General features: G+C 35.3%; 1 long non-coding RNA gene and 1 pseudogene across 1 annotated transcript in view; both read right to left on the bottom strand.

Moving 5' to 3' along the window:
• The window catches only part of LOC139356572 (uncharacterized), a 30,359-nt gene extending 16,761 nt beyond the window's left edge, over window positions 1–13,598 (bottom strand). Inside the window, exons 1-2 of the long non-coding RNA XR_011608594.1 lie at window positions 13,482–13,598; window positions 13,269–13,390 (exon numbers count right to left, since the gene is read on the bottom strand). This is a non-coding gene — a long non-coding RNA (uncharacterized lncRNA). The remainder of the gene's footprint in view (window positions 1–13,268; window positions 13,391–13,481) is intronic.
• Window positions 13,599–13,605: 7 nt separating this feature from the next.
• On the bottom strand, window positions 13,606–14,074 carry LOC105484610 (small ubiquitin-related modifier 3 pseudogene; annotated as a pseudogene).
• Window positions 14,075–18,672: the final 4,598 nt, after the last annotated feature.

The following is an 18,672-nucleotide window of genomic DNA, read 5'->3' as shown; positions in this document are numbered from 1 at the left end:
ACCTTTTTAGTGCATAAAGAGCAGCACTGCGCTAGCAAGTCCCACCTTTCACCCTAAGGCGATTTTCTCCTTTCTCAGTAAACAGAACGTACAATCGGGTTTTACACCCAGATGTTCCATTGCCCAGGGATGGGCAGGAGACAGATGCTTTTCTCTATCTCAGCTGCCAAGAGGCCTTCTTTCCTCTTATACTAGTCCTCCTCAGCACAGACCCGTCACGGGTGTCAGGCTGGGGGACAATCAGATCTTTCCCTTCCCACGAGGCCATATTTCAGACTATCACATGGAGAGAAACCTTGGACAATACCAAGCTTTCTTAGGCAGAGGTCCCTGCGAACTTTGGCAGTGTACCTGTCCCTGGGTAATTGAGATTAAGAGAATGGTGATGACTTTTCAAAAGCATACTGCCTTCAGGCACTCGTTTAACAATGTACACCCTGCACAGCCCCAAATCCGTTAAACCTTGAGTCACCACAGCTTGCAAGGACAAGGTTGGGGGTAGGGTCACAGATTAACAGCATCTCAAATACAGAACAAAATGGAGTCTCTTATGTCTACTTCTTTCTATATAGACACGGTAACAGTCTGATCTCTGTTTCTTTTCCCCACATATACCTATGTAACAAACCTGCACGTTCTACACGTGTAACCCAGAACTTAAAGTATAATAAAAAAATTAAAAACAAAAACAAAAACAAAAAGTATTTGTGGGGTAGCAGATCCAATTTAATCGTATAAATTTAAGTCCAAATAATCAATTAACTTATCTACCTTACTCCACCTAATACTATCCAATTTGAATGAAACAAATTTTAGAAAGAGAGAGATTGAATTGTTTTGAAAAGGAAAACAGGCCATACTTTAGGCTAATATGAAAATAAAAGCCAAAGATAATCTCTAAACTCAAACATAAAATATAACTATGTAAACACATGATGTTTGTCTTAGTGTCTTAGGGTAAACCATAGTTTAATCCTATACAATATTTGATTTCATATTAAACAAGTATATCGTTAAAAATCACTTATATTATTTATCTAATTTAATACATAAACACTTGTTTTCTTAGTGTCTTAGGGTAAACTGTAGTTTAATCTTATGCACTATTTGATTCCACATTAAATAAGTATATCATTAAAAATCACTTATAATAATTATTTATTTAATTTCTTACAGGAGAATAAAGACAAATACTTGGTTGATTATTCTATAGTGAGTAGATATATGCAAACTTACCCCAAAATTGCAGAGGGAAATAAGAGGCCAAAGAAAGAGACTGATAAATTGTTTCTCAAAAAGAAATATTCAGTGGCGAATTACAAACAGAAGCAATGACTTGGGCAGCTATGAGAAGGTGAATCCCCACACCAGCCCTCCAGAAAGTATTCTTTATATAGCAAGCTTTTAGAGGAAAATGTGCAGCAGATTATGTCTTAAGACTTTCTTGTCAAGATGTATAATCACTGGGGAGGGTTGATAAGGATATTTATGAGGGGTTATCTATGTTATTGGCATTGTTTAAGGATCCTACTTCAGAACACCTTGGTATGTATGGAACAAACTAGTCCTAATTGAAGTTTTGCTTGAGAATGGCTTCACTCTTGCCACGCAACAGGCGGTTTTGCTACATTGGTAAACTGATTAACTTTACAACTAAATAGCACGTTTTCATTAAATATCTCAGAAACAAAACCTATAGATTCTTTTCTTTAGGTACATTAAATATTATAACAAATTGAGGCAAACTGGCAAAGAATACTTGCTCTGGATTCAGAAGTCCTGAATTTGCCTTTGGCCTTACCCTAAATTTGGCTACAATTAAAGCTATGTAATGAGAAATAATCTTCAAATAAGCAGATAAAACTTCATGCACGCCATTGAAATACAGGGATTTTGGAATCTCTCCTCAGATGCTTAAGGGGAAGTGTAAAATAATCAGTACTGTGTTTTAGGAGTATTATTCTAATTGCAGTGAAGCAGTGGATTGAAAAAAACTTAAAAAGGAATGGGGTGTTTTTGACAAAAAATAATTCAATATTTAAATTAGAAATGACAGCTATCTAAACTAATGCAGACTGATGATGGCGAAGAAAAGAACGAATAAGAATAACATCAGATATTGTGAATATGAACAATAGCAAACATTTGCATATAATTTTACTAATGTGGGTATCAAAGCCCTGGGATTTTAACTTTTCCAAGGTTATTCAGGTAATGAAACAATGTGATTTGAAACTGGATGTTTGACCTCAATAATCCATGTACTTAATAGCCATCCCTTCATAACAATATCAACCCCACAGGGTAGGTAAAGAACAGAGAGGTGAGGGATAATTTCCACATTTCAGGTTTAGGTAACTGAGTGTGTGGTGGGAGTATTCATTGAAATAAAAATTATGCATTGAAGAACAAAATGATTTGTCAATAAGTGAACAAATAATTACAAAATTGTTACTTCATGCCAGTCATGTTCTAGGGACACAGTTTTGTGTTTTTTTGTTTGTTTGTTTTTTACTTCAGGACTCAGGATGAAAAAGTAGTTTCCAACAAGGACAGAGCAGTTTCCAATCAGTAAAAAATAAATAATTGAATAAATAAATGTAGCAGAGTCATACAATGGTTCTTACAGAATCTGTCAGATTTGGTATATGCCATTTCATTTGCCAGAGAAAATAATACAGCCTAGATTAATATGAATAGGTGGAAAGAACTATCCTCCCACAGGAAGAGGCACCAGAGTGAAGTCCTGTGAAGGTAGCTTTTTGTTTGTTTGTTTGCTTGTTTTAAGAGTATGTTAGAACAAAAGCACTATATCCCATATAGAGGTAAAAAATTTCACCATCAGGACAGGAAATGTGAAGTGAAAAGGTATTTGACAGCAATGACCTGAGTATGTTCAAGTGTCGTGGTGTAAACGAAAAGTAAATTTAGTTGATGTATATTGAGTTTGAGACTCTAAGGCTCCTTTGTTGATTTACATTGAGCATTTGTTTCTAATTTTTAGAAATGACATTGAAGAGTAAAGAAGAAGTAGTTTTTGAAAAAAAAAAAAGAATTTCAGAGAAGGGTGAGCAGTGAAAAAGGACGTTAAGTTATTATCTAGGACATAAAGAAAACATAGTGATTTCAAGGATGGTGAGAGATAACTGGTAATTAATCTTCAATTATGAAGTAGTACAACAAAGATTTTCTCCTAATGTGCATCACATATGTTTGTAATTTTTAGTATGACTAGAACAAAACTTAAGCTTTGTGTGCTATTTAGAAAAATCACAAAGAATGACAAATTATGGTTTTTCACGTCTGATAGTTTTAGTTGTCTGACACTGGTATTCCAGTACTTAAAATAATCCCCTTTTCCCCTATGTGCCTAAAAAATGTCTTTTATTGATGTACACTGTAGTAAATAATGGTATAGTCTAAATTAATCATGTGTCTTTCTAAAAATAGAATAAATCTGCTCTCAGTGAGGGTCTATGGTTTCTCTGAAGAATAAAGGATGTTCAACTTAGTATATGGAAAGTAAAGAGAGGAACCTTAAAAAAAGTATTTAAAATTGCATTAGCATTAGCAACAGAAGAATCTATTGGAGGAGGAGTAAATAGAAATAAAGGAAAAATAATATGTGCAGCTATTGTGTTAGGGAAGAGGTTGGGTAAGCATGACAGCTAGTAAGATCTGTCTGGGAGAGGTTTTTAGTATTTTTAATATAAAAATTCCAAGCTTTTTAAAGACTTAAATTTGAAAAACATGGAAATACCAACATCCCCCCAAAAAGTAGTGGAGAAGTAATGAAGCAGTTCTCTAAAAATGAATTAGGCAATGAGATGTCGAGAACAAATGAATAAATCAGAGAAAACCATGTGTTTTTATTCATTTAAATGGAAAAGATAAACTGAGTCTAAGTAAGATGCAAAAAGGGAAGAACAGACATGAAATTCTCTAATGATGCTTCCTATTTTCTCACTGAAGTATTATGTATTTTCATGTGACAAGAGTAAATGGAATTAATGCATAAGGTACATTTGGAGAGTGAAAACATTTTAGAATAGCCAGTGTGGGAAATAGTAATGAGTAATATTTTCCAATAGAGATTGGTTGTTATAAACAACATCCAGGATTTCATTTAATCTACATTTTAATATCATTTTCTTATTAATTCTCAGGTGAAGACTGAGGTCACCAGATAACACCACTGATAACTAAAGGAGATAAATTTCTATTGCATGAACTTCTGACTCCAAATCTTATTCTCTTATTTATAACATATATTATGATATCAAACGGTCCTGTTCTATGCCATTAGTAATGCATAGAAAAGGTCGGAGAGTTAATTTGAATTGAAGAGAATGCATTTTTGTTGGCACTGGTTTATGCACTTCAGGTTAATTCTCAGAACCGCTCAATATTCTTCTTGAAATAGAAGAGAATAAAGAAATATCCCATGGTTGATGTGTGATAGGTCAGTTCTGTAATAGAATAAGCCGGGGAGATAGCTGAGAGTACTAATAGGAGATCAATTATAATTATGAATCATTAGGACAATATTAAGTGGCTGGAAGTAAAAATTGATCAATAACTTGACAAAAATAAAGAATTCAATTTTTTTTAAATGAACTTAAAGCACAAGTGTATCAGCAATTGAGTAAAAAAGAGAAAAAGATTAGATGTTGAAATTAAGCCTGGTCTAAACTGCTCGTGATTATGAGAGTTACTGAGAATCACTTGAAATCATTTGTGGAATGATGTAGGAAATAGAAATATATGTTACCAATTGTTTATATTTTTAGAGCTTTTATAGATAATGGCATTTTTGAAACATTTAGGTGATATTAACATTTTTTAAAGGTGAAAAAGAATTAAGTTTTGCATGCAATCTGTGAAATGTAGGCTATTTTTATTCAAACTATTAGTGTAGATTTTCCTATACCCGCAGCTTTTCTGGTCATATCTGTGATTCACATTTTTAATAGTATCATGCTGGCATCTAATTTGCAGAGATTAATTGAAGATAATATTTAAAGACTATGAAAAATAAAAAAAAACACTACAACTTTACGTTCCAACAACATAAAATTGATTGAATATCCCTGAATAAAATTGTTATTTCTCTGCCATAATTGGATTTTCTTCAGTTTTCTGCTTTGTGAATTTCTACTCAACTTTTAAAAACAAAGTCAAATTTCTTCCTCTATAAAGAAATCCATGAAGATTTCCAAACACCTTATTTACTGTATCCTAAAGATGGGTTTAACCCTTGCTGCCCACTGCCTCATAGAAATCCCTGCCATTTCAATTGCCATATTGAACTGTTATCCATTTGTTCATATGGTGTTTTATTTCGCTATATGTATTTAAGCAACAGGTGGTAAGTTATTTGGCATCAATGATAGTACTTTATTTTGTTTTGTGTCCTATGCACATCTTAAGCATTTGGTAAGCACGATGTAATGAGGAGAGAAGAGAACAAAACAGACAAGCAATGCATGTACTAGGAGGAGTGTGAAGATGGCAAAACTGTCAGGCACTGTCCTCACTACATGGGTGACAAAACCATTTGTACACCCCAGCAACATACAATTTACCCTTGTAATACATATGTACATGTGCCCCCAAACCTGAAATAAAAGTTGAAAGAAAAATAAAATGATTGAGATTTAAAACTATATATATTGAAATTTCAGTCCTATATGAGAATGTAAAAATGTTTTCCCTATTGTTCTTTATTCTTTCAAATAATTTAAAAACAATAATTAAATGTAGAAAAGAGTAACAATTACTTAGTGGAGCGACAAAAGATGAGAATCAGGCCCCATCACTTAGTGAATACCTCAGGTCAAGGAAGGGAAGAAGAGGAAGCTTCCAATTATTTTAGCACAATTTTATTGACTGGAATTTGCCATGAAAACATTAATTTTTAGAAAAGAATAGATTTTAGTTTTCTTGATAAAAGCTTATTGCATACATTTAGTTGAATCATGTAATCTTTTATATTATGTAATCATATTTATTCTCCCTTTAGAAGAACAGATGATATATGTTCTCTTTCTACAAAAAAAGAAATGCCAAAAACATATAAGAAAGTTTAAGAAACATTATGATTTCATAGACCCTCAGGGTGACATCTTACAAACTTTGCAAAGTTTGAAATGCATGAGTTAACGATTTTATAACTGCCAAAATTAAAAAAAAAATATTTTAACAAGTAATAAAAGAATCTGAGCAAATGATTTAAAAGACAAAGAACAATTTTTATGCCCAATTATAAGGGCTGCTCGCTAAAAGCATAATGGATCTTTATTCCAAATCCAGGGGCTAGATTGTTTACCAAAGCTGGGATATAAATTAAACACAGGTAATAAGGGCACTAAGCCTTTCTCATGCCTGCCAAATATGTCTCGTGTCTTCCACCTGGGACTTTTCTGTTGACACTTAGGCATGAGACAACGGATCCATGATTAGGGGTCACACATACACATTCTGGAAGGAAAAGGGTAATTTAAAATCTCATGGAATTAACCCTTGAAAGGTAGGAAAATAGAAACCATAGATTAATGCATATGTTAACCTATAAACAATAGGAAACATGAATCCATAGTCTGGTCTTTTCCTTTTCTCCCCAGACTGTCTTTCCTGAGACATAGTTAATTGGCCTCTCTCCAGACCAACCTGCAGGATCCAGCAGTCACATTTAGTTGGGGCTATTTTAAAAATATATCTTCAAATAGTCTCTACTGTTTTCCTTCCCTGAATTCCTTTGTCCCTTACTCACATTTTATGAAAGCATGTTACCTAATAAAATAGTAGGACATACAAGTACCTGAGACAGGAAAGTTGAATGTTGGACAACATTGGACAAAGTTAAAGATAAAATCTACCATTCTCTATACAGTAACCTCTTCTGTCATGGAAGGAATCATCCATAGGAAGTGCATATTTTCTCTGTTGCTCCAGTTCGTTAGTGTTACCTCAAACCCCACTCCATGTATACAAAAACGCAGTAGCAGACAAGAGCCAGTGATTGATGGGTAAGTGTGTTAAAGAGTTAAGAATTTAAAGACACTTGATGGTATTGATATTTATTATTAATATATTCAGCACCTCCACCCCCGCCCCCTGCCCCTCCGACTGCGCGTGGTTGATGTAAAAAAGCATAAACTGTTAGCCTCAAAAAGGGAATAAAAATGTCACCCTAGGCCGGCGCGGTGGCTCAAGCCTGTAATCCCAGCACTTTGGGAGGCCGAGGCGGGTGGATCACAAGGTCAGGAGATCGAGACCACAGTGAAACCCCGTCTCTACTAAAAATACAAAAAATTAGCCGGGCGCGGTGGCGGGCGCCTGTAGTCCTAGCTACTCAGGAGGCTGAGGCAGGAGAATGGCGTGAACCCGGGAGGCGGAGCTTGCAGTGAGCCGAGATCGCGCCACTGCACTCCAGCCTGGGCAACAGCGTGAGACTCCGTCTCAAAAAAAAAAAAAAAAAAAAAAAAAAATGTCACCCTCCTCCTCTGGAAATGTCTGTGCAGTCTGAGACCAGGCAGTGAGAAAACACTGTCAAATCAGAAAACAGGTTCCGACAAAAGGAAAACAACGAACGCTGTAAAATCGTGGGTTTGTTGTTGTTGTTGTTGTTTGTTTTGTTTTGTTTTTTAAAGATCACCCTGGAGGGGAAGGGTGTCTAAAAAAAAAAAAAAAAGCGTACAAACTGACCTTTCCTCTCTGGTTTATTGTAACCTGATCACTCAATACTGTTATTGAACGACTGAGGCGCTGCCGGGCTGCGGGGTCTGGGTCTCCACGCCTGGGACAGCAGTTAAAGCTCATCTGTAAACCCAGGCCTCCGCCCCCCTCATTCTGTTAATTATTAATCCCCTTTCTACTGTGGTTTCTGTTGTCATTTTTTTTAAATTTTAAATTTAATTTTGTTTTACTTTTGCTTTTTACTTCTTGCGTATATGTAGGGAATTTATAGGGAAATATGTACTTTATGGAATAATTGTTAAGAAACAAAGTATATTTTATTTTAAATAAAGTAATGCACCTTTAATCTTACACAACTAAATTACTGATTATATATTTGATGAGCTGATTTAAGGGTTAAAAAATTGCATCAAAAGTTTTATTTTTTGACTTCTAAGCCTTCTTAATAAAGTCTCTTTTCTGAATGTGAAAAAAATATATATATTCAGCAAACAGTATGATATTTTCCACTTGCTGGTTACTCTTTATTGTCTATTTAGAATGGATCAGAAGCTACAATTTAAAGATAATTATTTTTATTTTTTCTGAAATTCTAATATGCTCATGGCTTGGGAGCCCACCCTTTGCATCGGTGTGCCCTGGATGTGAGACACGAAGTCCAAGGAGACTATTTTGGAGCTTTAAGATTTAATGACTGCCCTGCTGCATTTCAGACTTGCCTGGGGCCAGTAACTCCTTTGTTTTAGCCAACTTCTCCCATTTAGAACACCCAATGCCTGTACCCTCGTTGTATCTTTGAAATAACTAACTGGTTTTTTATTTTACAGGCTCATGGGCAGAAGAGACTTGCTCTGTCTCAGATGAGACTTTGGACTTTTGGGTTAATGCTAAAATGAGTTAAGACTTTGAGGACTATTGGGAAGAAATGATTGCATTTTGAAATATGAGGACATGAGATTTGGGAGGGGCCAGGGAAGCAATGATATGGTTTGGGTCTGTGTCCCCACCAAAATCTCATCTCCAATTATAATCCTCATGTGTCAAACGGAGGGACCTAGGGGAAGCTTATTGGATCATGGAGGCAGTTTCTGCCATGTTTGTTCTCATGATAGTGAGTGAGTTATCATGAGATCTGGTGGTTTTATAAGGGACCCTTCAAAGAGAGTTTCACAGGTCTGGGTTGGGGAGCTCCCAGGTCTTGGCTCCCTGAAGGGCCATAGGTCTTCTTCTCATTGCCCACAATGTGGTCAGAAGGGAGGACTGTTTCAGCCCTTTCTGCATGACAGCTCTTTCAGTCTTGCCATTAGATGGGTCCCAAGTTCTTGTCCCATGCCCAGGAAGAATGGGCTATGCAGATAATTGCAGGGTGAGTAAGGTGGAGAGGAGTTTCATTGAGCGACAGAATAGCTCTCATAAGACCCAACTGGGTAGCTCCTTTCTGCAGGCAGGTCGTCCTAATGAGTGTCTAGTTGTCAGTGGAAAGGGGACCTGCAGTGGGTAACTCCTTTCTGCTATTTGTAGTTCTTACATCTGTTTGAGTCTGGCTGGTTCTGGGTTTTTTATGGGGTCAGAAAGGAGGAAGTGTGTGCTGATTGGTCCATGGGCAGCCATGGGTAGACCTGGAAAAAGCAACGTAAGTTCTCACAGTAGGCCGTGGACTCCTTCTGGAGCTGACAACCCAGACTCTGAGCTTCAGGCTATCCCTCTTGAAAGTGGGGTTTCACCAGGGACCTTCCTCTTTCCCCTCAGGAGCCTGTCTGCCTCCTGTCATCATCAACATATTGTCCATGCAGCCCAGGCTGTTTGTGCTGAGGGGCTCCTGCAGACTCATGCTGAGCCTCTCTCAACCTCCCCTTGGCTTCCCTCCTATGATTGTTGGTACCCAAAGTTAGAAGGGTGCCAAGGCAACAGGGGTCTGGCATGTCAGGAATGCCGCAAGCACACACACACCTGGCCAGGTTGCAACAGCACTCAGACTTGGCCACAACTTTGCTTCAAAATCAGAGTGGGTGCCAGGAATGAGGAGAGGCCAGGGACGGGAGCAGGCACTTCCAAGCTTAGAGGGGAGAGGGCCTTCCTTGGCCCATGAGAGTGCAGGGATCCCTGGGTTCAGAGCCATGGCTGGGTGGCTGCAGCTGCACCCCTGATCATGGGGCTCTTACCCTGCTAACTCAGTAAAGGCTGGGGCTCCTGCCCATCCCTGGTTCCCACCACCCCCAGGGAGCACACAACCCCAGCAACTCCAACTCCGCTACAGCCAGTGTCTTCACAGCAGTGGCTCCAGATGGGCCATCACTGCCATCAATACTGTTTATTTTAGGTCTGGCATCTATCTATTATCTTTCTTTATCTATCTTTATCTCACTGCAGTCACTAAAGACTCCAGGATTCTTCATGTAAGTTCATAGAAAGATGATGAGAGTGAGCATTATTTCCAGTCTCTTATTTTAAAATATTGATTTATATTTATTTTGTAGAAAACAACTATTCTTACTAGTTTCTTTGGAGTTTTTTTTTCTTTTATAGAAAAATAACTTATATTTATTCTACTATTAAAGGAGATACACCCATTAATTCAACTTCACTTTTTACTATTACAAATAATGCTGCAACAAATATTGTCTTGCATGTTTATATATCCAATTATAAATGTAATTCTGGAAAAGACAACTGGATAATTAATAAACTACAAAGAATATGTTTGTTATTTTCATTTTTGAGATGAGAGAACTACAAATGGGGAAAATTAAATACCTTGCCCAAAGTCATGTGTTAGAAAGTGGCAGATGCATGGTATAAAAAGACATATATTTGATGTAAAAATTCTGATTTAAATCAGTGTGTAGATCCACATAAACCTGATGATGCTTCTTTTATGAAATATTCTGAACTCTCTCCCCCGTGCTTAAAAAGTTATGTATATAATGACACATCAAATTTTCTGATACGATTTTAGAAGTTTTATAAGAGCTCAGCAATTTAGATAAATCACTAATATAGGAAATCATAGAAATAAATTACCAAAGTCCAAATCTCATTAAGTAGAGAGAAAAATTTCTCCCATGAAAAGTTATTTTACATAAATAAAGTGAAATGTGGATTTTAATATTTTATTAGCCATAGACTTTGAATAAGTCATCATTTCAATAATCATAAAATTGCTTATCTGTAAAATGTGATGGTAATCTCTGTCTTATACAAGCTGTAATAGTAGTAGTAATAATAATAATGTATTATATTTATATAGTGCACACTTTTTTCCCAGGCATAGTTCTAAGCATAATTTGTTCTGTTCCCACAGTATCCCTGTTTGAGTACTATTATTTTTCTTTTTTTGGTAAAGAATCTGGGGCAAACAAAAGTAAAGAAATATGTTGAATGCTTCACAGATAGCAAATAGTAGAAGAAAGATTTGAACTTAGGTAATCTGCTTCCGAACCTGTCCCTTTAACCAATATAAGAGAAAAACTCATATTCTGGTTTATGTTGCAGATTCGATGTATTTGTAAGTATCTTTCACAACATCCGGAACCTATAAATGTTCTACATTTCTCAAATATTTTTCTTTCATTAAATATTTGTATATGCTCCTTTGCCAATTTTATCAAGATAGAATTAGAACCCAATAGTATTTTTTAATAAATAGATATTAACAAAGCAGTTTTTGGTATTTCGGTATAGGTTTAAAATATTTTGATAGGAAAATTCTAACATAATCACCTTGAGAAAAATGCATACTAGGAAATGAGAAATATTCATGAGCTATGAAGCCATCAAGGTAATAAAAAACATGTTTAGAAAAGCATGTTACCATTTTATTTATGTTTAATTTAAGCATGGAATTGAGCATGGCCACCTGCAAACTACAAAAATGTTATAATACTATAAATTGAAAAGCATAATAAAGTATGCAAAAATGCTCACCGTCAGGATAAAATCTTGTAAATTTACTGCTGCAATCTTGAAAATGATTATATGTTATAGAATATTTAAAAATATATACAAACTAACAGATAATCATGTGAGACTTTATGGCAGAGTTGAAACTATGCTACTTTCAAAGTTTTATTACAAATAACTTAGCACCTTTAGTAGCACCTGGCATGCTGAAAAACTTCAGAGGTAGAGTCTCTGTTATATTTACAATGATTATGATGGTAACTATGTTGCTAACATTATACCATTACCCTCATCCAACTCCCTAAAAACTTAAACAGACTGTGCTGTGTTGTCTTGAATTTCGAAGAACAGCATGGTGGATTAGGATCAAGTGAGCACATATAAATGGCTGGAAAAGTCAGGGTCAAGACAATGTAGCAGAGTGGTGGAGGTGCTAGACAGTTCTCAAAGCATAATTCAGTTTTATTCAGAGACAGCTGATCCATTGCCTTGTGTTACTGACAAAGATTACAAAAACTTTTGCAGATGCCACAAATTGGGATCCTTTCGGCTCTCATTGTGTCCTACCTGCCCAAAACAGCCTTTGAAGGAGAAAGATAATACATTATGCATGAAAAATAAGTCTGTATAAAATAAAATTTATGAAATATCTTTCTCATCTGATTAGACAAAGATACAGGGTCTAGAAGCTCATCAAAATCATTACTGAACTTTTGCTTCAGGGTTGTTTTTATTTTATTTTATTTTTTATTTTTATTTTATTTTTTTTTTCAGAATACCAAACTATATTTACTATTTACAGTAGTAAAGGATAACAAGTAATGTACAAATTGGTGAATAAACACAAGAGCCAACAAACATCCCACCCGAGCTCATACAGCAAACAGGAAATGAGAACATTTCAGCAAGATTTCAAGCAAGCAAGAGATGACGGGCTGTTGTTCAGGTGACTATAAAAAGGCAGAGAATGGCCACCAAGCAGCAATGGAGCCTCAGGGAAGGACAATAGGCAGAACTATGAAAGTATTTAATTGGTATAGATTCCAAAATATTTTACAGAACTGAAATCACCAGACTAATGCATAAATTCAATACATATTTGGAAAGCAGCACGGCACAAACCCACGAGAAGAACATGAAGTCATCATTCCGTGGTTTCATTTGTAACCACACTGGGAAGTAGCTCTTTTACACGACAACGTAACTGCAAATTCAGCAATACTTAATCTTACTTTTTTATGTATGGACCATAATTATTCATCAGAAGCAAATACTGGAAGAAATCTGAGGTCACAACACCATTACCAAATGAGAAATGTGGGAATTTCTTCAATATTAAGAGGAAGAGAAAAGCCAGTTTTGGTTGGGCCAATCCTTGCCTGTGTACCAACGCCAGGTACTGAGCAGGGAGTGGGGTGGGAGGGGTGGCAGCGGAGTGGGTCCTGGGCCTCAGACCTCGAGATTACATGCTTGAGGGCCAGAGAGCACGTGGGGTCAAATTACCAAAGGATCTGGTTATTTTTTAACCTTTGAAGAAGCATTCCAGTATTTTCCCTTCAACTTTTCCATATACTGACAAAGCATACATTTGCAATATTTAGCATTTTAATCACTTGTGCCTATAACAGCAAATGACAGTCTATCCTCCCTACCCACCTTGACCCCATTACCTGTCCAACAGCGGCACCCCCACTGCGAGAAACATCAATTCTCTATGTGACTGGAGTGAGCAGCGGAGAGGCAGCCAACTCAGGAGTCAGATCCCTGGCCAGACTAAAAGCGAACATTCAGGCTATAATTTTGGGGTTGAAAATGTTTTAAGAGGGGGGAAAAACACAAATGGACACACAAAAAAACCCAAAATACCTTGCAACTCATTTTACCTGAACAAAGATAACAATTCCGATTGGCCCAATTTAAGTTACAGATTCAACCCCACAGATACAGTTTTGAATTGCACTTGAAGTACATTAAAGAGAGGAAAATCATCGCGGTGAATGTCCTCGAGTTTGCGCAGACGCCTTTGTGGTCAGCATGGTCACGTGCTCACCATTCGACAGCAATGCAAGGACGGATGGCCCGGATTGGGGACGGGCCCTCTAGAAACCATGCCCTGCCAGGCTGCTCTCCGGCGCACCTCCTGTCTGCTGCTGGAACACGTCGATGGTGTCCTCTCCTCCATCTCCAGCTGTGCTGGAGTGTCGGTTTCATTAATTGGCTGCCCGTCAAACCTGAATCTAATCTGGCTCACTGACAAGCCCTGCCTCTCGCAGCAGGCCTTCATCAGCTTGCTCAGTGGTGTGTGCCTCTGGATCTTGAACTGCACCACGGAGCCATCCTGCTTGGCCACCTTCAGGTTGACGTGGTCGTTCTCTGTCTTCACGCCCTCCTTGGGCTTCTCCTCCGACATGGCTGCGCGGGCGGCGCGGGCAGGCAGCGCGGGGGAAGCAGCGCGGAACAGGTGAGTCACGCTTTCGGCCCCAGGGTTGTTTTTTAATAAAAATTTTATTTGGGATAATTCAGTGTGTTGCTGTTCAACTATTTGCAAGTGAAATGAATTTTTTAAAAAAAGATATTTGATAATATTTAACTATTCATGAATTGAACTGACATTAAAATAAGTCCACATTGTTTTTCAGGCAGATAAATTTTAACTTTCTTCCTATTGTAGTAGTATTTTCTGCAAAAAAAAAAAAAAGTATTTTCAAAATATTTAACTTTTACTTCAATTATACATGTTCAACTTCACAAAATTGCATGGGGTGAAGGAAGCCTATACATAAATTTATTATCATTGTAGGAAATTTTGTAAAATCCTACCAGCCAGTATTTTACCTAAGGAACATCAGCGACAGGCCAGAACATAAAGTTTTTAAATATATTACGTTGTGAAACAGAATTATAATTTTAAGTAAGTTTAAAGACTTTCATTTTCATTAGGTTTTAAACAAAATCAATGTGACTAATTTTAGTTTCTTCTAATGAAGTAATTGGTCTGAATTTAGGCAAAGAGTAATTAGTTATTTGTTCAAAATAATTTCATGTTTATTGAGCTTATCCACCTAAAATAATAGATTGTCAGCAGGTTTTATTCAGTAATTAATTCATCCCACAAGCATTTATTGAGCACTTTTCTAAATTCTTCTTTATAAAAAGTAACTCTTGCTGTCGTGGATCTTATTTTCTAGTAGATAACAATTAACAGGTGAAAATGTTCTATATAAATTCAGGTAGTGATGATTGCTCTAGAGAAAAATGCTGCATGGTTTAAGGTTAGAGAGTAAAGTAGGAAAACAGCTCTTGAAAGATTGGGCAGGAAAGTCTGAAAGAATGATAGCTAATCAGAATCCTAAATATACTGCAAAGTGAGGGAGAACAATTCAGGTATGTGTGTGTGTGTGTGTGTGTGTGTGTGTGTGTGTATAAACAGGAAGTGAAAGGGGTGAATTAGAATTGAGCTTGTCCTATTCAAGGTAACTGAAAGAAATACGTAGTTTTGGAAGACAGAAAAAATAAAGAGAGAACGATGAAAGATAAGATCGTGGATAGGAGTGGGAAACCTAACGTGTCTTTCAGGGTATACGGAGGGGGCTGGATTTTAATTTAAGACTGTGAAAAACCAGTGAAGAATTTTTCACATTCGACATATAATATGACTTACATTGTATTTTTTATTAAGTTTTTCCAGGTATACTGAGGTGTAATTGATAAAAAATTATATATTTAAGTGTAAAACATTTAAAAAATAAAGATTCAAGCTGAGGGTAGAATTGACTTTACAGAATTTCAATATAAATGAAGCAGGGAGATCAAGTAGGAAACTATTACAGTAGTCAAAGGCAAATATGAGTAGAAGTGGTTGAATTTGGGATATATTGAAAAGGAAATATAGAAATTACTGATGTTGCAAATATGGAAATTGTTTCACTCAAACCAATCAATAATTATTCAAGAATTTTAGGCTAAACCACTATTATATCATATTCCTATTCACCATTGATTAAGGTAGAGAGGAAGAACCGTATTTCTATTTGATGTTTTAGAAATGCAAATTGAGATAAATTTTCCAGAACAATTCACGAATAACCCTCATTTATCTGTTAAAACCATCATTGTAAATTCTTCATATAATTCTTCCCAAAATGACCACAATTAATCTGAAGCATCTGGAAGTCAAGAATCATATTTTTATTACCTATTTACATTTGGTATAGTGCCTTATACAAAATAAAACATGCTGGTGCTCTAAAAATCACTGCTAATGTGTTTTAAATCACTGAATATACTAATTATGTTAACCTAAATAATCCCCCATTAAATTTATAGAAAAGACTCAATATTAACTAAAATTATAGCTAATGATTTACTATTTTACCTGTGAAGGTTTGCTACGGCAATAAGATAGTTTTATTTGCCAACTTCACTTACTTACTACAAGCTAAAATTAATATTTAGTGAAGGGTAAAAGTTGACAGTATGCATAATTCTATTGCCTTCAATTTTCAAGTTAAAATGTAATATTTCTTTTAATAGAATTTCAGGTAGACTATATTTTTCCTTTATAGGAAATCATTAGTGAAATAATTTAAAATATAAGAACTCTATTGTCTATATATTACAGTGATTGTTGTAAGTATTGATATATGAGTTTGTATTTTGTTTACTCTTACTGCTAATGTATATTTGTTTCTAATTCAACATTAGATTTTAATACACAGTGTTCCTGGTCTTATAAATATTTTTACTTTTGATCAAATTACATTGCATACAAGGTGGTAAAATTTTGAATAATTAGAATATTTTACATTTGAATATTTTGGGGCATGATTATTATATTGTGTTAACTGTGAAATATTCAAGTACAATAACAACATAAAGTTATGCCCTTTTTATCGATTCTTTCATAACTTTATTTGAATGCAGCTACTATGTAAGTAAGAATTTTAATTTTTTAATGAACTCCAAATGCAATTGTTAAGGCATCCTTACTACAAGCAAGGAGTGGGAACGCAGTCATAACGTGAATGCAAAATTGTAGAGAGAAGAGTAATTGACATGATTTTTATTAATTTAAAACGTTGAAAATATGTTAAAGTATTCCAAGTTAATTTCACATCTCAAGCATTCTATGAATCATTAAAAGCAGATGGTAAACATGTACAACATAAATTATACATACAAATGATAGCAGATGTTAAAAATTAGTATGCTTGCTATAATAAAAATGGAAAATTAATAAACACAAATAGCGTATTCAAATAATGGCTAATACACAAAATTTATTATTACATCGCCATGGAATGGGAAGATGTGTTTATTTAGTTCCAGTAGTTTTGACTCTTCTCCATCTGTCAACTTTATAGTCATCTCATCATCCTAATAATCTATTCATTTATTATAGTATATCCCAATCTCTCAATTCCTCTAATTCAAGATGATATAATCTCTTGGACAGATTATCATCATTTTTAATTGATTTCCTTGAATTGATTCTTTCTTCAATTCTGTCTCCACATTTAAACATCAACATTTTTTATAAATTAAAACCATCCAGTCATTCCTTTTCTACAACTTTTTTTTTTTTTTTTTTTTTTTTTCCAGACAGTGTCTCACTCTGTAGCCCAGGCTGGAGTGCAGTGACACAATCAAGGCTCACTGTAGCCTCGGTCTTTGGGTCTCAAGCAACTATCCCACCTTAACCTCACAATTAGCTGAAACCACAGGCATGTGGCAGTATGCCCAGCCAGTTTTTAATTTTTTTTCTTTTTTAAGAAATGGAGTGTCACTATGTTACCTAGGCTGGTCACCAACTACTGGGCTCAAGCAGTCTCCCACCTCAGCATCCCAAAGAGCTGAAATTACAGTGATGAGCCATCATGCTTGGCATCTATAAACTTTTAATGTAAATCTTTCTGAAATTTTTTCACTTGCCATAGGATCCTTTCCAGGTTTCTACACATAGTTGAAAATATCTCTAATGTCGTATCTGGGCTTAACCACTAGCCACTTTCTCCGACTGACAGTGTTTGTTTTTGTTTCCCTTTTCCCATTTTCCTTGTTTTCTCTTGAATCAAGGACAATTCCCACGCTTTCCCTTAGACATAGCCATTTCCCATTGCCACTACCCTCCTCAACTATATGCATAGAGAAGATTATTTCATTTTAAATTATTTAGTTCTTTTGGGAAATCTTCAATGTCTCTTTATTGCCTGTTGAAGGTAATATTTCTCTGCAGTCACATGCTGACCTCTACTCAGTTTAATCCAGCACCTACTACAAAATTACCTGATCAATTCTGAGTTGGGGGAAAGTCTAAAAATTTTATTTCCTTTTTATGTTTAATTATCTATATTTTCTAATAAACTTTTTAATCCATGGAATAAGTATGTAACAAAATTGAAAATAGTTTTAAAATAACACAGACTATGAAGTGTTCATAGTAATGACAGAACAAGTAATAAAAAATTAGAAGGCCATCATATTTGGAATCCAATAAATCTAAATTTAAGTTTACATCTATTATTTAGTAGCCCTTTTTTATATTTATTATGAGTTTTATATTATTCCTCTAAAATGGAAATAATAATGCCTAACTTTCTCAGTTAATGGGACATTAAATTATATAATATATAATTCAGAAATGCAACTAAACAAATATATGCATTCATTTTAAAATATTTATTGTCTATTATATAGACAATATATTGTCTATAATATTGTATATTATATATTTATAGTCTACTAAGTGAGGCAGTGTAGTAATTACATAGCAAAACTCTCAAGGGACTCAACAACCAAGCACAGAAAAAGTATCATTTTGTCTCTTCTCCTTTCTTCACTTTAACTTTGAGCTTAATCTTTAGGAGGAGGATTAGCTAATGTTTGGAATCTAGGCAATTTAATAAACTAAAACCACTTGCTCTTCTTTGTCTTTATGTTTAAGCTGATTCTCTAACTCTCTCTCTCTCTTCCTCTCTCTGTCTTTGTAATCTTCATCACCTCTCACCTTTCTTCATTTCTTTCATCTTTTTTAACTTATTATTTGTCTTCCCTACCATATGCATCCAGAAATTT

The sequence above is a fragment of the Macaca nemestrina genome, chromosome 1 (genome assembly GCF_043159975.1).
Source record: "Macaca nemestrina isolate mMacNem1 chromosome 1, mMacNem.hap1, whole genome shotgun sequence".
In the NCBI taxonomy this organism is placed as follows: domain Eukaryota; kingdom Metazoa; phylum Chordata; class Mammalia; order Primates; family Cercopithecidae; genus Macaca; species Macaca nemestrina.
Note: the sequence above shows the minus strand (reverse complement) of the source record. Positions and strands in the feature narration are given on the sequence as shown.